The 22,351-nt window shown below is 42.9% G+C and overlaps 1 protein-coding gene and 1 long non-coding RNA gene across 23 annotated transcripts in view; both read left to right on the top strand.

Moving 5' to 3' along the window:
• On the top strand, nt 1-6,616 carry LOC308182700. The gene is made up of 2 exons (XR_013942020.1): nt 1-4,884; nt 5,279-6,616. It is a non-coding gene; the product is annotated as an uncharacterized lncRNA (long non-coding RNA).
• The window catches only part of FAT3 (FAT atypical cadherin 3), a 426,083-nt gene that overhangs the window by 188,146 nt on the left and 215,586 nt on the right, over nt 1-22,351 (top strand). The window lies entirely within an intron of this gene.

The raw sequence follows: 22,351 nt of genomic DNA, 5'->3' as shown, positions 1-22,351 counted from the left end.
TCCTGCTGCCTTATGGTGGTAGGAAAATACAATTTAAATATTTACTGGCTTCCTCCCTTTCAGTATTTTTCCCAACCTGTGTTTTCTTGTTAGTTATCTGTCTGAAGCATCCTGCTGTGCACTTGTAAATGAGCGCACTGGCAGCTGATGTGGGGCACATGTGCCACTGCAGCGATTGCTCGTCTGCAGGTCACTGAATAGCTGCTGGCTGTTGCCTCTTTTCCTTGTCTGTAGGGATGAGACTTTGCTGCTCTGAGTCTGCAGAGCAGTGCTAGCAGGCAGATTCAAGCTGTTGGATTTCATGAAGCAGAGCTTTGTCCTTTGTAATCCGGTGTAGCTTCGCTGAAGTGAGTGGCACTACAGTTGTCAAGTACACGTAATTAGGCTGTGTGTTACACGAGCTGGATGTAATTTTACAGCTTGTTTCATACAAAAAGACAGTTGAGATGATCTAACAGTCCTTCCGGCCCTTAAAAAAATCTATGCATTTGCATTGATTTGTAACAGTTAGGATGAGTGGCCTGTGTGGGCAGTGTCACAGACACGCTGCTGTACGCCTGGCGCTCATGCTTGCTTCAAGTTCTCGTGCTTGTTGTAATGCTCCTGGCTTTGTTCTGGGGTTATTTTTCAAGTTTGTTTATATCTGCTGCAGCTAGAAAATCAAAAGGAATATACCTGAGTGAACGCTTTTAATTTATAAGGTAATGATATTCGCTAAATAACTTTTCAACATTTGTCAATCCTATTGCAATGTGTAGCTTAAGAAGGGTCTGGGATCATTTCAGACATAAGCCTTTCTTCAGGTGAAGAAATCGTAGAGCATGTGTATTCACACCGTTCAATCTGCTGAGCCCTAAGGCACATATCTCACTTATTCTTAACACTTGAAATGGCCGAAGATGGCTCTTCCATCTGCATCCCTTCCCTTCCTCCCCCTGCCCCATAAATCCCATCTGGGCAAAATAGCAGAGTTAGGACTCAGCAATATTTAATTAATTACATTTAATGCACGTGCATCCCTGCCATCAGCTCCTCCCACAGTGCATGCTGATCAGCACATGTCTCTGCACGGCCGTGAGTTTCAGACAAGTCCTAGCCATGGCTGCTTGGGTGCTGCTGCTGGTAGCACCAGGTATTTTGGTGGCACTTGCCCACGCCAGAGCAGAGGGCAAGAGTAGTTTTCTCCAGTAAGAAAATCATCGTCCTCTTGAATCGCAGGTGGTGCTGAAGAGGTTCATCTTCAGTTTGTGCTGCTAAAATTGCTGTCAGAGAACTTAAGGGCATCAGCTTAGTTAACAATTCACTGTTTCGGCAACCCCTGGGGGGCCCCCATTGCTGCTTTTTTTCTTGTTTTTTTTTTTCCTTTGAAAATGATTGGACTGATGGAGTGTGTGTGCACTGAGGTCCCTTGATCCCCAGGAAGGGAGGTCTGTCATTTGAACACAAGGATTTCCTCCTCCCCTGTGAGGTATCAAAGCGTGGCGAGCTCTGCCTGCCCTGTGCTCCATGTCAGGAGGCTCCTTCCAACAGGAGGCTGGCATCCCAGGAGGAGGATGGGTTTGCATGAAATTTTCCCTGAGATATCTGTCCCCGGTACGTTCCTGCAGGGCATTACCTTCTCTCAGACAGTGGCTTACGCTCCGGTTGTTTATAGAGGTGACTTCTGCACACACAAGAGAGATGAGAAGTGTGCCGGCCCCGTGTCCTTGCTGGGATTCAGCGATGCCATAACTCACGCACTGCTTCGCACAGCAGCCACAAGTGCAGCAGTGTGCTGTATAATCAAGATTAAAAGGTTTAACATGAACCGAAATATGTGATGATGGCAGCGTGTGTGGGTTGAGTGAGAGCAGTCATTTGTGAGGAGGTATCTTTTGTTTTCTTTGTCACTTCGGGAGTTTAGACAGCACCAACAAACTGACATCTTTCTCCTGTGACTAATCGGGTGTCAAGAGGCAGCACGAAGGCCCCATCTCACATTTTTTACACCCTTCTGTGCAAAGCAACAGAAATTGGCCTCGACTGGAGATGGGAAACGGGCTGGAGCACATGGGTGCTTCTGTGGCAATCAGACATTTCTCAGATGCCTGACTGATGAGGCTTTTCGGTTAAAATTCTCGTTGGATTTGCTGTCAGAAATAAATGCCTCCTAAATCCAGATTATGAGGAGGGTCAGGATGACAGGCAGGAGAGGAGGCCGGCTTCCTCTGCAGCAAAGAAGCACTGATCGTGGTTTGCTGATCACTTCCTTAGATCATCAGGATATATTTCAGCAACAAATCTCCCCCCGTTGCTGGAGGACAAGGCCTTGTTGGCCTTGGCCTCCTGTGCTTTCTTCCTCCCTGTCTTTCAAGACCCGGTTTTCTACAAAGTGCAGAGAGGGCACGGGGTGTATCATGGCTGTGTGAAGGGTGGGTGTTACTTCAGACATCTCTGCCCTCACCTGAGAGGACAGGGCTATCTGTGGTGCTGATGAACGGCATAGACTGAGCGAGGTGGGCAATCCCTTCTTTTTAGAGAGCGCTTGCTGGTGTGAAGACAAACACGCTGGGTGCTGCTTCGTTTTGGTCATGGCGTGTCCCTCTCCACCTCTGCGCAACCTCCTGTGCCTTATCTGCGGTCATTCGAGCTCCTAACTGTATTTAATAGAAGTGCAAGTGGGCCACCGTGGCTCGGCCCTGCTGGCTCCTGTGTGGGGTTTGTGGGGGTGCCAGGGGAGGCTCCAGTAGCTGTGTGTCTGCTCCTCAGGAGGAAAGGGACACATGCAGCCCTCCTGTACAAAGCTAGCCAGGTGTCACCACCCACAAAGGCCTTTATTTTCTCACCTCCTTTGTGTTGTGTTTTTTTTTTTCTAGCATACCGCCCAGCATCAGTCTACACCTCGGAGTGCACTTTTATCTCGTGAGCTAATATTCATAGGTACTAGCACTGATCCACTGAGTGGATAATGTAGCACATGAGTACGTGTGAAACCATAAATCACCCACGCTCAAGAACATAAAATGCCAGACCTTGTTCCGCAACCTGGCGGAGACTGCTTCCTAAATTTAGCAGGTCCAAGAGAGCAAATCAGGATTTTTCTTTAGTGGGCAAGTGGTGTTGCAGTACACTGGTTTGTGCGGGGGCAGTTAACATGTTTTTCAAGTAGCTGAAGTGACTCTCCTGGTTATATTACCGCAGGGAAAGGCACACTAATTCCTTCAGTGCCTTCGCTTCTCAGCGACACCGTGCACCCAGCAGTGATGGAAGTGTTAAGAAGTCGCATCGCCTGTCATCAGGATCAGCCTGATGGGGCTGATGTGGGAGACGGGGGGTTTCCCTCTTAGCATGACTTTTGTGCAGCGGAGGGCTTGGTCTCCCTTCAGCAGAGCACGAGGTCTCTGGGTTTTGCTCCCAGCAGCACTGGTTGGGGCTGTGGTTTGGGGCTGTGGCCAGTGATGAGGAGCAGAGGGGCTGGGCAGGCAGCTGGGGCGGCCGGCTCCCCGCTGATCCCGTGGCATGCCACAGCAGCCCCCAGCCCAGTGAGTTATTTCAGCGTGAGAAGCTGGTGGAAGAAGGTAAATAAAACGTATGATGGAGTTATATATAAAAAAAAGATTGATTAGGGGCGTAAATTCTTATTTTAATTTCATGTATATAGGCGTTAATTTCACAGCACAGCACAGTGGTAATTTACTACATTGATTTATTAGTTTCTGTGCTCTGAAGAAAACAATGAATTTTAATTCAAGCCATCACTTTTTTTTTTTTTTTAGTGTTCCACATATATTGGAGAAACCCCATAAGCTTCTCTTCAGTTTTATGTAGATGAGATTAAGAGATATTTTAACTAACACGCCAGCAGACCAAACTTAGCTCTCATGCACAGCAATTCTGTTGATGTTAATGAGTTTACTCTAAATTCACGCTGGTGTGTCTGAGAATTTTGTTTACACCTTGCTTTGGCTCTTGCTGGCAGTGTTTTAACAAAGACAGAGCCCTGGCACTCCCAAAATAGTATTTGCTGTGGCTTTAAAGCAGGCTGCACTAGTGGGGTTAGAAATTGTGTATGTAGGTCAGTACATCATTTCAGAGCAGCGATTCCCTGCTTCTGGAAGTTGTCTCTGAACTGTCACATGCTGCACCTAGATTTGGAAAGAGACTGGATATTTTCATACTGAAGTAATATTAATATTTATATAGGCTAATGTGGGAATAGCGAGTGTCATGTTTAAATTGATACGAATGCTGAGGAAGACACCTCTTCTAAGCAGGCTTTTCTTTCTTTTGCGCTTACTGAGACAGCACAGGATCCTGCTGGGGCTGAATGCCACAACTGCTATGCCATATGAAAACAGTTCTTCGCCGTCCTGATTTTTACGGATACTTTTGTCTTGTTTTTCCTGAGATCCCCACATGTATTCCTTTTTTGAGCCAGGTGCTCAGCTGTTGTACCGTGTCCTGAAGGTTGCCAGTACTGCTGTTGGCTACCCAGTGCCTCTGCTCAGCCCAGAAGTAATGGTATGCCAGTGAGGAGAGAGGGACCGAGGCTGGTATATTCAGGAGAGCACTCCTGGGACTCTGCAATAAATTCTTGATCTCCAAGATCTCTTGATCTCCCAAGTTTGTCATGTTGTTGTTGGTTTGTTGTTTTATTTTTTGTCCGGAAGACGAAGAAAGACTGTTAATAACATCACTTTTTTTTTTTTTTTTTTTTTCTGCTGGGATTTAGGGGTAGATAACATTTCAGGGGTACACACCTTGCACTGGAAAGCACATTTCGGTGGTCTTAATAATCCAGTTATTAACGTTTGTGCTGTACTTTGGGTGGTGCAAAAAGCCACATGGACAATGAATGGAAGTGGAGGCGACTTAGTTCCTGCTACAGCCTTTCACAGTATCACAGTATCACAGATTTCTAGGTTGGAAGAGACCTCAAGATCATCGAGTCCAACCTCCGACCTAACACTAAGTACTCCACTAAACCATATCGCTAAGCTCTACATCTAAACGTCTTTTAAAGACCTCCAGGGATGGTGACTCCACCACCTCCCTGGGCAGCCCGTTCCAATGCTTAATAACCCTTTCGGTAAAGAAGTACTTCCTAACATCCAACCTAAACCTCCCCTGTCGCAACTTTCGCCCATTCCCCCTCGTCCTGTCACCAGGCACGTAGGAGAATAGACCAACCCCCACCTCTCTACAGCCTCCTTTAAGGTAACTGTAGAGAGCGATAAGGTCGCCCCTGAGCCTCCTCTTCTCCAGGCTGAACAAGCCCAGCTCCTTTCATATCATTTAGGTTTAAATCCAAGCTGCGCTGGGTTAAGGAAAAGGCTACTGTTTATTGGTTCAGTAATGCAAGGGCCATGTAAAACCTTCCACAAAATCATAATCAAAGTTAAATGCCAGGCTATTTGAAAAGATTAAACAAAATTACTTTTTGATAACATTTCTAAGGGACTTTGGATCAACAGCATCAAACTAAATGTAGTACTACCTTGGTCTGTTTGTCACTGTGTAAGAAGCATTTCATGCTACTTTTTAAAGTCTTCAAGAATAGACAACTTCAGTGGTCATTCTTGGGTACTGTTTCTCCCTCCTCCCCCTGTCATGGGATTTCTGGGGAACACGACTGAGACTGCACTTGATGCTGCTCATGCTATTAAATTCTTTTTAAAATCCCCTGAAAATATCTTAGACGTTTCGTAAATGAAGACCTTTATTATTTTTTTTTGTATGGTTGGTTGTGTTTTTTTCCCCCCCTCCGATTGTGTATTCTAACTTGCCATCTCCCTCCTGGGCACATTTTACTTGATGTAGAGACCAAACTGGGCAATCGCCTCCCTCCAGGCTGGAGGCTCCTTCTGGAGGGCACCTGGTGGCACCTCCTACCCATGTGTTTGGCACGGTGCCGTGTTCAGCAGCAATGTGCGTTGTAACACCGCCGTGCAGATCGTGTTGTGCCCACTGCCATTCATACTGCAGGTGTCCCCATGGTTCAGCTGCCCTGCCCAAGACTGTAGAAAACCTTGCAGAACAAGCAACCATTGATTGTATGTCTCTTAAATTAATGGTGAATTTGAGGACTTTGCTCTCCCTTCTGTGGCATCCAGCACTATTTGTACAAATACCGAGTTCTCTAACACTTGCACCGTCCAGCCCAATATATCCATAACTGATCTGTTAACTACCCATAACTAACACAGATTTTTACAATGTAATTCCCTTAGAACATTAGCTAGCTTCCACTTCCAGTAATTTATATTATATCAACACATGCTAAATGATCTACTTTCTTCTTTCACCTCTCAATATTTTTAACTGTGACTCTCAATGACTTCTTTATTGTATGCTCACTGTTAAAAATTGAGCTTCTGAGTATTTTAAAAGCTTTAATTTCTGGTTTGGGATGGCTCATTCTTTACTTGACACTATATTTCCAGTGGTTTGAGCCTGGGGTTAGCAGCTCGCAAATCAAAGGACCGTGGATGTTGCAGTTACATGCTAAATCACAGTGGGACCTAGAAGCCCATCAGGAATTGTACAACATGTTAGTCAAAGTTGCTGCCTTAAGGAGCTTGTCATAACAACAACAATAATAGTAATAATAATAATAATTAGGGAGAAAAAAAAAAGAAGGAAAGGATGTAAATCATCAAGTCCATCTGCTTGCCAGTGCACGTTTATTCCCCAGAGCACATTTTCAATTAACTCCTGAGCTGCAGCCCAGCAGTGACACGAACTCTTCTTTTGACTTTGATTGAGTCACGTAACCTCACTCTGTTTCCTTTTTTTTTCTGTGTGTGTGTGCAAGTGGAAATATTTTCTTACCTCATGTGATTGTTCTGGAAATTAGTCCAGTTTGCAGATCAAATAGGCTTTGAAAATGCAAGCTATTGATTTTTCAGGCATCTCAGCATTAATAGGCATCCATGCACAGTCATATATTCATAGGCATATTAAAAGAACAAGGAACATCGCTTCTAAGATGGTTGAGGAGGAATATAAAACCCTTTTAAATTAAGTAACTATGGTGTAGTGGCAAGACCACTGATTCCACAGAAAATGAGAAAACATGGGCTCAGCCCATCCATTTCTATCTTTTTCTCTGGCAGTGATTTCCTCCTTACTCTGTATGTGTTATCTGTGGATGGGGATAAAGGTGTGAGCTGTGTCACCTTAGTTGAGGCTACAGTAATGCTGCTATTAATAAAATAATAAATCCAGCTTTATCACCTCTTCTGAACAGGCCTGATTGCTGCTAGCAGTGGGGTTTGATTCGTGAAGCACTGAATACAGTTGAGCTTGCTGGATGGCTCTGATATCAAGTGTCTCTTTTAAAATTGTATTAGCAGATACAATAGTGCTCATAAATGCCATTTTTTTCTGCAATCAGCAGATTTAAACATGGCATATAAAAATTTTAACCTTTCTTTAGATCTTTATGATGACCTTTTTAGCCCTCTTTCATGGTAAGAAGCTTTGTGAGTTTTCCCATTGACTCGACTGGACCATTGTTATCCTTATTCAATAAAGCATCAGTTTTTAACCTGAACTACCCATCTGATTCGGTAGAGATGTATGTCTGAAGGGCAGCAGTGTGGTGTGGGCCCGTGAGTCCGTGTTTTCTCCTGGAGAAGGTTACTGGCTGATAAGAGAAAGAGGCAGGGAAATACTGATCTTGAGTTAATGCCGTGCCAGTGGGGAGGAATGTCCCTGCTGATGTTAGGAGCATTAGTCCACCCCCGATCACAGTGACAATCCCACGCTGAACCTCTTTTCAACATTTCCCTGCAGAAAAATAGCTCCTTCCTGTCCTGCCCTTATACAGATTCTGGAACAGCAGGAATTTTGCCACTAATCCCATAAATCTACATTGTTGTATGTTACAACAGTCATTTATCATTTTCAAAAAAACATCAGGAAAACAGACTTTGGTTGTATTCAGAACTCTGGCTATCACCTTAGCTGTATATCTGATTTTTCTGCCTTGTCTGTCAGTCCACTTTCTTTATTCATACATTTCCAGAAGCCACGGCTAGTCAGAACTGGTTAAGAAACCATCTCTCTTTTTCATAAGTTGTTCTGTTCCTTCACTAATTTGCAATTAGGGCTGTTGCATTCACTTCCAGGTAGCCATCTACTCTTGAAAAAATTATTATCAATGACAAGCATAATCGAGATTATTCGGTGAAGCTGTGTACCATAAGTATCGAGTCACAGCCCTGTTAAACATATGCACACATGCACATGCTGTGGACACTTGTCATATCCTGCCATACATTATTATGGTAATAGCAGTGAATGCCCTTACGTTACAGTAATTGCTTGTGGCCCAAGCCTGAACTCTGGCAAGGGAAATTAGGTTTGTGAGTTATGGATGCAGGGACATGGAGCCTGTGAGTGTGGTGTTCGTGCAGGGTTAGGGGTGTGGAGGAGGAGCTGCCGGGGAGGAAAATAAAGCTGTGATGTTGGGCCAGATGAGGTGAAGGCTTGGGGGTGGGGAATGTTGACTTTTGCTTTCTTTTTATTGCTTCTGCTTTTTAATCAATCAAGTAACTTGCATTTTGCTGTTGCTCAACAGTCAGAGGTACTCTGTGTGTCTATGATTTTGGATCTTGCAAATCAGAGCAGACAATACAAGGATCAGCATTTTTCCCTTTTCCATAGTTGCTCTGAGTGTGTTCATATTGTCATCTTAGGACAGGCACATTCCTGGCTTGAGTGGTGTATCTTCACCTTATTGTATGAACGTTTTCTAATTTCTCTTTACTGACTTCACTGGAAGTTAGAGGCAAAGCCTGTAGCCATAATTTACTCTCAGGGTGACATCCATTCCTCATTACTTAACAAAAAGCAGAGGTGGAGACATTTCCTATCTGAGAGAATGAGATTGACCTATTCTCTGTGTGAATATTTAAAAAAAAAATGAGTTGGGAAATGGGAATAAGAAGGGAGGGCAACTGTAAAGAGAGGTGTGTTTGCATAAGCCATCATGATGTCAATAATTACAAACTATTAATTTTTCTTTGTCTTCTGTCACGTAGGAGGTTGTATCAGCACCTAATAAACCTCCTAAACTTCATCACCTTGCAATACAGCTGAACTGGTCTGTTCAAAATTAAGGTGAATAGTAGATCAATGTTATTTTTCCTCTTCTGTCTCTCTCTGACTCTCCGTCTCCATTAGAGTTACACTGTTATATCCAAAGATAATTATTTCCTGTGAAATTATTCTCCCCTCACTTTCCCCCTTCCCTTTATGTTAATGAGAGTGCTTTTCTCTCACTGTGAAGATTGACACAACTTCTTTGAAGTTAGTAATGCTGTTGCCAGTTCTTGCCAGTTAAGTATGTGACCTTATCAGTATAATTGTACAGATCGCGTCGCCATATGTCTAGATGCACAGAGCTTAATTTAACAGAAGACATATATGTATAAAAATAAAGCAGTATCTGGGGGTTAAATATTGGAAGACCCCCCTAATCACAGCTTTCATCTTATACAAAACTTTCTACAGAACTCTTACATCTCTGAAGTTAAATTAAAAAAAAAAAGAAAAAAAGAAAAAGTTTCCCTGCAAGGGACCCTGGTCTTGTAACTATATTTTCACATTGATCATCCTGTGGCTTCAACAATCCCTGTTACTTCCTCACCTGTTGTGCTTAAATGCTTTCTCTTCTCTTGGTGGCTAAGTCCTCCATACCATATGGTAAGACAGAGCAGCACTGTTGTACCTTTTGAGCAAACAAGAAACTGAGGCAAAGGGAGCAGCTAACAACCTATGCCAATAATGAAGATTTGGTCTCAATTTGCTTTCGAAACCACTGGCCATATATAAAACCTTCCTGGCAATGGTCCAGGCCAGCCTGCCCCACTGGACCTTGAATGCTAGGCTGACCCCACGCCTCCTCCCTCTCAGCTCTGGTGTTCCCTATAACCTGCACAGAAACTACCTGGGCATGTAGGAGCCTCACGAGCGCCTGATTCCTATCCTGTCTCCTATCCTGTTTCCAATTAGCCCACCATTTCCCATCCTTGTCTTTCACCTCCTCCTCACTTGCCCAAAGGCAACCCTGGGTTGCCCAAAGGCAAAGAAGGATTCCAGTGTGTACAGGGGCAGGAGCAGGATGGCACTAATGAGGCCTCCGAGGTATGTAAAGACCAAGCTGCCTTGTGTCCCTTGGGTGCGTGAAGCGAAACCTCTCGCTATCAGCCTAATGCTTGCACAGCAGCTTGCTTGATGCTGTTGTGGAACAAGGAGGCAAACCCAGAGCTCTGAAGTCCCAGGCTGGCCTCGCACATTTGTACTCTTTCTTTCTCCGTAGTATATTTGCTTGTATTTGCTTTGCAAGAATATTTGTGCTCATTGCATCCTGTAAATATGAGTCAATGTCATTATCTGCTGTGGGTTTGTTGTCATAGAAGAGAAATGTCTTGGTTTTTTTTCAGATGATTTACGTGCAAGGAATCTGTGCTGCAGTAATCTATTTGTATGGTAATTAACTAGTAGCTTTTCAGATCTTGGTTTTAAAACTGCATATTTCTTGAACTTCAACTTAATAACAGCATATGAACATCAATGCACATTCACCATTTCTTTAATGTAGCCACAATACACAAAAGATAACTGTAAGTCTGGCCGGCAGGAGAATATTTTGATTATAATTAATTTTGCATCCCTTCACCATATGTTCGTATTTTCTAACCTTCATTTGAATCATAGACACTATGTAATAAAATGTTCAGTATATATATATGTGTGTGTATATATATATATATATATATATATATAAGTTGATTAGAGAAGCATGGTTGCTTATGGTACTACAGCTTCAGCTGAATTATATGGCTTATGCCACCCTAGAATTTGGCCATCTTATCCTTAAACAGGTATTATTATGGCAGGATGCTGTCATTGTTCAAAAATGTTCAAGTTATTTTTGTTAATGTGAGAACAAGGCATTTTTTTAATCTCTGAAGAAATGTTGTATGCCCATGACTTAAGTTATTCAGAGAGATCCTTTGGGAGACGCAACTGAGAATGGAGAAGTTTCTTGTTTTCATTATTATTCTATGAATTTAAGGCAATTCTTGAGATGGAACCTGGGAACATATTACAAATGACACGGGGAATAATTGTTACTAAATTTAATTTATTGAGTATGTGTGAATTAGATTGATTAAACAGAGAGAATAAACACACACAAGATTACCCAAAATAGGTGCAGGGATGGAAAAATGTTAGATAGTATTAACGGCTTAAAAATGTATGATGCTGTAGATATTTTTCAATGAGTCTATAATTTCTTATGGGATTTATCTCATTTTTTCTTTCTTTCTTGTAATACTTAATGTAATCCAAACTGATTAAGAGAATATTATGTATTAAAGGAGAAAAAATAAAGCAACCACATGACCAAAATTAACTCTAAAGTAGTCCACAGGGGCAAACTGCAGCATTGACTCAGTAAGATGCCCATGATCTGAATTTTTATGTCTGGAAACCCCTCAGTTTGATTTGGGTTTGTTTGGTGAGGAGAGAGTCGTCCACTGAATGATGTCCAGCCTGGTGTCAGAGAGGCAAATAGGCAGGATTTAGGTGTAGTCACTCTTTCACCAGTGGTTTCATCACCCTCCCATGAGTTCAGCTCCCATCTGTCTGATTTGTTCTTCCCTGCTGCTACCTGGTGTTGAGGAGGGAGGATCAAAAAGGCATTTCCTCACAGTTATTTATACTGGAGAGGAAGCCTCTTCCTTTCCACCTCCAAAACTTCTGTTCTTGCTTTTTGCTTGGAGTCATTGTGCAGAATAGCTGGGATTTTATGAACACCCTGCAAGGCATCAGCCTAACCTCTTCAACTCGTGGTTTTGTTAACAACAGAAACACAGCACTAGGAATGTGAAAAAAGACTTAATGGGAAAACAGAAATGTCAGAGAAGGGAAAATTTCTGTAGGGAGAGGCCATTTTTGCTTATGAACAAACATGAGGAAAGAGATTAAAACATGAATAAAATAATATATGTTTTGTTGAAGTGACTGTATAAAGACAGTTGTCTCAGAAAATACTCTGTATTGAAGACTGTTTCCCACAAAACTATGGACTGTGTGTGTATTTGGCTTGTGTAATCGTGAACTCCCACCCTTACCTCTGAGAGTGCTTTTGAGTAAAAAAAAGAAAACAAAAAACAAACAACAAAAAAACCTGTACCCTCAACATAGCTTAATTTCTCCACAATGAGTGCTGCACAAAAAGGAAGAGAAACTGTGTTTCATTTTTATTTTTCATTTAGTATTTAGAAATAATTCAGAACTAAGAATTCTGTGAGGAAAAGCAAAACCTGTGCTGCCTCTTGGTAATCTAAAACTATGACTTTTTAAAGTATATTTGCAATCTTGTAGCACCTTTATAGCTACAGTCATGAGGCGGCACCCTGCTGAGCTTGGCAGTGTAGATGGAGTAAAAGATGGTTGCTGCACCAAAAAACTCAGAGTGTAAAGGGAGCCTGAGACAACAGATGGGAAAAAGCAGATGGGGATGCAGAATTAAAACCCAGGCAGTATTGATCAGCCTTAAGTGAGTCGAGACCATGCTGTTAAAATGGAGGAGCGGGCAGTTCGGTCCTTCGCTGGCATGGTGCCGGCGTGCCTGCTTGTGCCGCAGGCGTTGTCCTGGGGCTGCAGATCCTGGCACCGTGCAGAGCAGGGAGGAGCAGCTGGAGGGTCTTCACCCCAAATTATCACAGGGATGGCAGAGGGGAACGATGGTGTGGTGGCACATGAGTGGTGGAGGACACCACGTGCCATGCTCACTAAATCCTGACTGACCCCCACTGCGCTGGGGCTGCTGCAGCCCTCTGCCCTCCTCCAGCTGGGGACAGGCCACACTGCCTGCCCAGCACCACGAGGAAAGTGCACAAACAGCCTGAAAAACTATAAAATGTGCATTTTATAGACTATATGACACCTGTATGCTTGAAAGGAGATTCTGAACACTGCGTAGAGGCAGCAGCATTGGAGGAGCTGGCCTGGTCTCCCAAAAACGGTCCTAAAGGCGCTCCATGGAGGACAGTCTTGGTGCCGCCTCAGGTAACGTTCAGGCCATAACTCCAAGCACATGGCAATTTGGACACCCTCACATAGCACTGTCTCTCCACAAAAATGGGGAATTGCGTTCACCAAAGGGCAGAGCAGCCTCATGCCAGGTTCTGCGAAGGCTTTGGCCTTCAGGGGAAGGGAGGGTGTTGGCAGCAGGGTGTCCAAGTCGTCAGCCCTGTGCTGCTCTCCCTGCCTGCCCTGCACCTCCATCGCTCAGCAGCTTCCCCATCAGTCTCGTGGTGTAAATGGGGTATAGGACATGGCTGGTAATTCCGTGTGGTTGTTGGTACAGTGGATATATGCTCTTGGCCTCCTCCCCGCTCTCTGTCTCATGGGTGTCAGCTCCTCAGCTCCTTGTCGCCTTCAGCTGAGCTGGCAGCGGGTGCCTGCATCTACAGAGACATTTCCCTCTGCCTCTCTCAAGTGTCTCTGTATATATATAGCATATATTTTATTTATATGTACCTTTTTTTCCCAAAATTTTTGCACGACTTGCAAAGTATTTTTTTTTCAGATTTTGCTTTTTTTAAAACGGAAGGATTTTTCAACAAAAACATTCAAAGTGGATTTTTTTCTTTCAGTTTTCCTTCCATGGCATGCGTATAATTTTAGTTTTTTTCCCTCCTCTCCTCATCCTTTTTCATGAGCAAAGAAAGACAGCAAGAGTCTTACAATAAAAAAGCTTAGTTGCTGTTTCCTTAGAATATGAAGGAAAAGTCACCTCGGAAGGCTGAGCTTTGCAAAAATGGTACCCAGCTGTGCTTCTGAAAGGTGAAATTCCTTTGTATCCTGGAAAAGCTGGCTTGTCTTCTCACCATAGTTAAAAATGAAATATCTAATGGAGTATCCCAGTCTTTTCCTCCAAAACCATAGCTCAATTTTTTTTTTTTTTTTTGGTAGAGGGAGTTTACAGAGACCTTTTGTCTACAGCCAGGGTGAGATTTGGGAAGGTGTCTGGACACTTGATTTCCCATTGCTAGGTGGGTGACAGCTGTGATAGCTGTAGACACGCATCATAGAATTAAGAACTTAAATGTTCTTTGGCTGCCTCTATAGACAGTAGGACTCACTTTTAAATGATGAAGTTAGAAGTTTAGAGCCAGCTCCTCATCTCTTTTAAAGCATGTCTGGGTCCTGTGTCAAGCCGTGTACTTGAAAGGATCACACCACTGAGGTTCTCAGTTGCCTTTTAGAAAATCTAAAATCTGCACCGCCTTATCGTAAGAAGCTGAAGAAATTCAGTCTGTTTAATTTGTCAAGAAAACTTCAAGAGGTGATGCCTTCATGGTTTGTGTGTGCCTACGCAGGGACAGGATTTCTGACAAAAGTTTTCTTTCATCTAACAGATAAAAGGCATAAAAGTCAGTGGAAGGTGAAGTTAGAGAAATTCAGACCAGAAAAAAGTCTTATTTTTCTGGCTCAGGATAGTAGTATTGGCTGTAAAGATGCTGTTCTGAAGTTATGGTCTAGGAGCAGGAGCCGAACAGTGAAATTCCATAAATGTTATGTAGGAGCTCAGAAGAGATGATCTTACTTGCACTGAAAACCTGTTAATGCATAAAAAATGAAGTTTAAGCCCAAAATGACTGTAGCTGTAGAGTAGAGGGGCACTGTGGCACAGCTCAGTTTTGCACTGAAAGCTGGGAGGAAAGGCTGTGTGTGTTCTGGGAACAGGTGATCTATACTCAAATATACATCTGTGCGTTCCCGTGTTTTTTTGCTCTGGGCTTCCTGAATAGCATTTTTGCCATGCAATGTTATAAACAAATCAATAAAAGAAAATAGGCATTTTCCTTATTTTATGATATATATTCCTACAGTGCTTCTAACAGGATTGTTAGAAACAAGAAAATGTTAACAGCAACTTGCCTCACATAAGGAACATCATTTTCTTGTTCCAACACAGTCGAAACATTCGCAGACCACATTCTTTTTAAATCACTCTTTCACTGATAGCAGAGTGTAATGGAGCTTTTCAGACACTTCTTGTTACACATTTTTGGATTAAAAAGTTCCTATCAGTTACAGCACAGCAATAAGCACATTCAGTGAGGTGTGGGATAGGAGTGACTTCTTCCATTTCTGGGGGCAAGTAATATTTTATCATCTTGCAGACTTCCTGCAATTTGGTATGCTGAGAGAAATTAATTTGACTGTTTACGATATTTAATTTTCAATAATTATTCAAGCATATATAACTACAGACATTTACAGTATGTAGTAAACAGATGGATTAGCAATTGTGCATGTAATTAGAAATTACACTTAAAATACAAAAGTGCATTTGAATATTCAGCTGCTTTTAAAATGAAAAAAGGTAGAAATGTAGCTCTGAGTGGCTTAGAAATGCTTTAAAGAAACTAGAGTCCGTGAAGTGCCCTTCATAAGTGAGTCCTTGCCATAAAATATGCACTGAATTGTAATTGCAAATTGCATATACATTTTGTTTTTTAAAGATAAGACTAACTTGTTCTGATTCGGTGATCGTTTTGGCGCTGGTGTGATGTCAGGATGACCGCAAGACCGTTTTTGGTACCCTCCAGGCCAAAACTTCCCCTCTAGTTGCTGCATCCGTGCCATCGGTCGGGCACACAGTGCTGCACCGGGGCAGTCCCTGGCTCCCCGCAGGCTCACGTATCTCAGCCCAGCTTCTTCTAGAGGTCCACTTGAGTCATGACACTTGAGAAATGATTTTAAGACAAGATAAATCTTTCCCAGAAATAGTGGAACTGTCAGGATGTGAATGTACCATAAATGAATAACAGCCCGATCTTATTACTTTAGAGTTTATCCTTTTCCCCACCTTGAATTTTGATTCAATCATTCATTCTGTCTGGTCAAGATTGATTCATAACATAGTTGGCACAGCGACCACAGTAAAGTCATCAAAAATGCCTGTGAATGATTTTTAGAAGTAACTTTTGAGAAGCCATTTTAGATGCTTTTGAAGGCCCTTTGAATTTTGAGAATTTAGATGCTCTTTGCTTTAGCCCAGCGAAGCTGTGGATGCCCCATCCCTGGAGGTGCTCAAGGCCAGGCTGGATGGGGCTTTGGGCAACCTGGGCTGGTGGGAGGTGTCCCTGCACATGGCAGGGGGTTGGGACTGCATGGGCTTTAAGGTCCCTTCCAGCCCAAACCATTCTGTTCTTCTATGTTTCTATGAAAATACTCCTGCCCAGATTTCCATGTGGTCTTATAATGCAGCCCCTGGGCTGAACGCTTTGATGTTCTGCTCTGGCACTTGCACTGTTTAGGTCTAACTCAGTTCTGGTGTAGAAGCCCATCTTTTTCTTTAATCTTAAAAAAAAAAAAGTGGGGGGGGGAATAAAGTCCCACTCTTTTGTCTCATAGATGCTTTAAAAAAAAAAAGTGACTGTAACTGTGCTGTAACACCTACGAGGAATGAGTTTTATCCTCCTCACAGTGAAGTCAATGGGATTTCTGCCATTGCCGCAGATGGGTGTGGGACTGAACCCTTAGTGATTGTCTGAGTGTGAAATGAGAAAATATATTTAGCTGGGCTTATATGAGACTATTAGGTACAAATACTCATCTAAGATAACGGTCGTAGCTAATTTCCGTGGCCTTCCAGTGTATTGACCATAAAGTATGTCATGAGTATGGAATAACCTATTTCCCCATATCTGTCTCTTCCCTTTCAGGGGCTTGTAACAGAACACAGAAAAAAAAAATGCAAATCTTTGAATTCTCTGCCCATAGAAGTTTACTGCATTTAAGGAATTATTTTAGCTTCAGGAAAAAATTAATGGGTTGAAGATGATACTTCTGTTGCTATAGTTGTAATCCCATTATTTTTGTATTATAGTACTACTTTTTTGATACTATGTTCTATTTATTTATTTATTTGCTGATGGAAGTGATTTTTTCCCAGACCTTCCAGCATAGTGCATGAGAGCCCCTCTATTTTTCCTGCTTACAATATTTTCTGTTTTAGAGGTGGAAGCAGAGGTTTCTCAGTGTGATAGGGTAGTGAGTGAACAGATTCATAGTCATAAGGTCAGAGGGCTTATTAGATCACCTGCTCTGACCCCATGCACAGTTCAAGTTGCAGAAAATCACCTAATTGCTCCTACGCTGACACGTCTAACTGGTGTTTGACTGAAGCCTATATTCCAGGAAGATACTGATTTAAAGGCTACAAGACCTTTTTTTCCTGATGCTTATCTCCTTCATTCTTTGAAATGTCTGCTTTATTTTTCATTTGAATTTGTCTGCCTTTTCTTTCCAGCTTTTGGCTTTGGTTGTACCTTTCTCTGCTGGAATAAAGAGCCCTTTACTCCCTTGTAATTTCTCCCTTTGCAGGTACTTATGTGCATTAATCCAATTATTAATTAATTACACATGGTATAGTTCTTTAATGCAGATAGGGGGAAAGAAACACTGATTTAATTAGTGCCAGATTGTAATTGACTTCCATGTAAGGAAAACACAGGTTGTTCTGCTTCCATAAAGCCGTGGTCACAGTACAGCAGTGACCTCCAAAGTCCTTCCTCTTTGAGTCCCAGCATGCAGGGTAGACCAGGGTCAGGTGTGAATGTGGGAGTCCGAAGTAGCTCCCAAAACCTCCCCAACATGAGCAGCAGCAGCTGCCATTGCAGCAGAGGAGACGTGCCAGGTTATCGTTCACAAAAATTATTGCTTGTGTCTCTGGCTTCCACGGTAAGCTGATAGCTGCTTAATTTCTTTTCAGGGTAGATAGGAAGTGAATGCATATGGGTTTAGTCATTTGTCATCCACTATGTGTATTGCCTCCCTCCCCAAGGGCAAATCACTGAGTTATTCTTATGTCTAGAGACGAAAGTTTTGGGGGATTTTTTGTGTGTGTGTTTTAGTTTTTGCAGTTTTTTTCCCCACCCCAATTAATGCTTTACTTAGTGTCAAAAGCTAGAAAAATTGGTACTGCATGTAAACACACAGGAAGCATTCCGGGGGCACAAAACCTAGATAGATACTAGCTTTCTGTGCTTCATAGTATGGATTTAAAGGAAAAGGGATTAAAAAAATACAAATTCTGGAATTTCTGAAATGTATGACAGAAGCTTATCAAAATTCCCATTTGTTTCTACTTTGTTAGCTCTGCCTTCAGGTTTGCACACATTGGAAGCCCGACCAATGTGGGTTTATCGATCACAATCAATGCATGTTGCAGCAGGGAAGCAAGGTCTGACCCAGGTGCTTATAGCCCTGTGGTCACACATCTGTCCACCAAAGCAACAGTGCTGGAGTCTGGGCTGTTGGTTTGTGCTTTCCCGTCAAGCCATCGGCTCCGTTGTGCGTACAGAGCGATGCTCGCTTTGTTACCCACAAGCAAAATGTGGCTATTGGCACAGAAACAAATCAGTTGGAGTCGTGCTTTTGAAAAACGGGGCTCTAGGGGTAAGTGGTTTGCCTTAGGTGACGCAGGAAAGCTGTGACAGGGTCGCAAGATTGAACTCAACTCCTCTGAACTCCAGCTAAAAGTCTGAATCGCAAGATGCTGCGTCCTGTTTCCTCTAACGTGTTACCAGTTAATTCATTTGTGTCTTAACAGTTCTTTGTTGATGTGAAGTGTGGTGTAATTAAGGCCTGGATCCCCTCCTTAGCTCTGCCATAAGGCTCCTGCATGATTCGGAAATGTCGCTCGGGGCGGCTTGCTCGGTACAGAGGTCAGGGCTGTGTCCCAGCCAGCTGACTTCGTGCCAGCTGGACAGGGCTGGTGGCCACGCGCAGAAAGAAATCGTGACTCAGCCCCCAAGAAGATACTGTGACTGCTTTAGAGAAGGGGAGTATCTGAAGCACAAAAAGAAAATACATTTTTGTTGTTTTCATTTGCCTTCTGTCTTAGAGTAGACTGAACAGATTTTCCAACTTTGGTTCCACAAATATAGCTTTTTTTTTTTCTGTGGATTGTTTTCATTTTGTTTCTTGTAAATGAAAGCTGAGAGTCTCTTGCAATTACAACAGTCTTAAGACCTGGAACTTGAGTTAAAATACTGAGCATCAGGGAAGGGATGATAAATCCTTGACAGGACCCATGCTGAACTCAGACTTCCACGGAGAGAAGTATGTATCTGGTGACCACTTGTGTGCCTGGCTCCTTGCAATGAAATTCTGTTGAGCACAACTTTATGACTGCAAGCACTGGCAGTAATGATCCCCTTCTTCCTTGCAGTGGTCTTGTGTGAGTTATTTCATTACCGCCTGTAATGTGCTTTGAGACCTTGGATTGAAGAGCAGGGTGATTATTATGGTAGTTTAATAATATTGTTTAGAAGCATATAATATGCTGCGGCACTGGATTTCACTAAAATGCAATCTGCATTCAGTGTAAATGCTCTCCATCACCAAAGTCAACCCGCAAAGTCACACCTGGCATTGCTGCTGCTCCGTCTTCAGCCCCTCAGGGTGCAGCATGGTGACCTTCAGGCCCTGGCCCTGCTGTAGGACACAGCTCCAGCCCTGGTTTTGCTTGCTGGTCTTGCACTTTCACTGAGACCTTCACCTGCTTTTAGGGCTCCCTGGTACAGTGTACGGTTATTTGCCTTCGGCTGTCATGCCTGTTCTCTGTTTTCCATCAGCGCCCGGTTTTGTACTGCTCTTTGCAGAGATCCTGCCATGATGCTCTTTGGGTCGTCCCTGTTGTAGACTCCAGCCCTTTACAGATTTTTATGATTGCTTTCAAAGGTGTTAAAAAGTGTGGCTTTACTCTTGGTGATGATCCCCTGTTACAGCCTGCTCTCTTCCCAATGTCTGAGCCCAAAGCAACACACGGTGCCGTAGGTTTCAAGGCTGGAAGGAGCTGCCGTGATTTGATACAACCAGTTAAGGAAAATGCAGTTTCTTTTTTTGGGAGGTGGAGGGGAGCAAGGGTGTTTCATTGCCTGCTCAGGGCCCAAACCTGCAGGACTGAGCCGCTGGTCCTGGCTGGTGCTCTGCCACCTCCGAGGCAGCCCCTGCACTACGCAGAGGGCAGCAAGGGGCTGGGGCCCTGCCCACTCCCAGGGCTTTGTGCCCATGCCCCTGACAGCCCTCCAAGGCCACGAGTTCATTCCCATTCTCACAGAGTTTTGCAGACCTTGCAGTGTCGCTCAGTATCTGGAGAAGTGCAAATTTCAAAATATCGTGCAAGTGGAATGAGCTTTTTCCATCCGGTTCCGTGACCTTTTATATATTGTGCAACTTTCAAGACTATTCTGTTCTTGTTGTGCGTTTTTTATCTCTTTTTGATCAAAGGCAGAGGTGAGGTTATTAAAAGATACCATTCGCTGCCTAAATTGGTGCCTGAAATTCAGTAGTGTCTGTACTGTAGTGTATATTAAATTGCATTACGCTCTGTTGTATTCAGATGTTTGCACCATCCTTTAATGCCACAGCATCTGAATACCTTTCAAAATTCATGAACCACTCCATTTAACATCTCCAGGAAGATAGAGGCTTATTCTGAATTATAAATAATATTAATATACTGTTCAATACCCCGGTTGGATTAGAGTTTGTGTAAACCAAAAGCCTTAAAGAACTCTTCAGTTTCCCTCTGAAATGAACGCACAGAGAGAAAGCCCTCCAGAGGGCAGTTCTTCCCGTTATGGTTTTAGTTAGAAGGGGGTGAATGGCTCTTTGAAGGTGCTAATGAAAGAGCTTGGGTGCTTTAACACAGCTGTTCGGAGTCTTACCATGAGAATGGCAGAATACGTGGCTCCAGATCAGAACGAGAGGAGAAAGGAGAGGGAGGGAATTTACACAGCTTTGCCTCTTTTGTCCTGCTGTGCCCTGTCACCCACCGCTGCTGGGTGCCACAGGATAGGTAGCATGAGAGGTCACTTTACTCTCCTTTCCCTTTCCTTTCTAGCCTCAGCTCAGCAACACTTTCAGTAAAGGGAGAAGCAAAAGAGGTGGGAAATTATACACACATACATATATATATATGTATTTTGGCATCCAGCCTGTTTTCATATTTTGCTTATGCTGGGTCTGAAAGAATTAATTTTGGTCCACATCTGGGGCCTCTGAGGGCTGTCATAGTATAAATGATGAAAACGGCGAAGCTGGTCTTTTCCACCGAAGAAATCATGTAGGTTTTTCCCTTACTTGGTCACAGAAAATGAGAAATGACAAGAAGCTTTCAGATTTGGCTTTTCAGATTGATTCCTGACTGTACATGTCATGCGATACACATAAATGCAGCTTAACGATAAATTCCGAAGGGAAAGGAAGAATTAGGGGGGGTGAATCTGAAAATGCAACATCTTTGCCGTCTAGCTACATGCTAGAATGCCATTTTTGACCGATTGTCATCTAGTAACGATTAAACATCTTTAACCTTTACAACCTCCACTGATTTGGCGCATTAATGAAAAATGTAAAATGGAGTGTGCATCCTTCTGAAGAGGTTGCATAGAAAAAAATAGATACTGAGATTTACCAAGTTTTAATTTACATAGCAAATCCAGTTGTTACTTAAATTGTCTTTCAGAAGACAGTTTCTTGAGAAAGAATATTCTTCTGATGTTACTTAAGGATTAGAAATCAAAGCTAAGAGGAATACAGTGCCAGGCATTGGCGGCTTTTTTTTTTCTTGTGCATTTAAACCAAATCTTAATACAATTAAAGAAGTACAGTTTTAATTACCAAGTAATACTTTTTTGTCGTAATACCATTAAGATGTGTAGCTGTAGTTTTTACAGGTAAGCAGGCAATTTTATATTTATTGGGACATCAAAAAATTAGGATTGAATTTCACCCTTCTGGCCTGGTTTTCCTTGTTCTCAGTAGAAAAAAAAAATGTTGCCACGTGGGCTGAAAAGTAATCTGCGGTGACTAATCGACTGCAAACGTACACCACTCGGGTATTGAAGCAGATAAAATTGCTAGTCATTTTTTAAATCGAGGGCTCAATATTTTTTCTTCACAGTTGTTCTGGGCTCCAGCAAGCGCTTACTATTCAGAAGTCGTTAAGGAGGAACACATTCTAGCCATCGCGAAGAACAGATTGATCAGTTTTAGCTTTTCCTTAAAGGATGAACAAAAGAGCTATACATTTTGTGTATTATAATGATCTTCTGAAATGAGGCCGTGTTATTTTCCTGAGTCTGCAAGTGTTCAGTCTGTTCTGCCTCTGCCGCAGCTGTTGCGGTATAAATAGGCTGTGTGGGTTTTTCGAGGAGTCTGGCTGTGAAGTCTCTCACAGACCATAACATCTTTGACACTCTGCAGTTTTGAAGTGCTTTCCAGGGGAAGCATTGCGGGCAGGGAGCAGAGCAGGGGCAGGGTGGCC

This window comes from Anser brachyrhynchus (genome assembly GCF_964034855.1).
Source record: "Anser brachyrhynchus genome assembly, chromosome: 1".
In the NCBI taxonomy this organism is placed as follows: domain Eukaryota; kingdom Metazoa; phylum Chordata; class Aves; order Anseriformes; family Anatidae; genus Anser; species Anser brachyrhynchus.
This window is presented reverse-complemented; position numbering and strand designations above follow the sequence as displayed.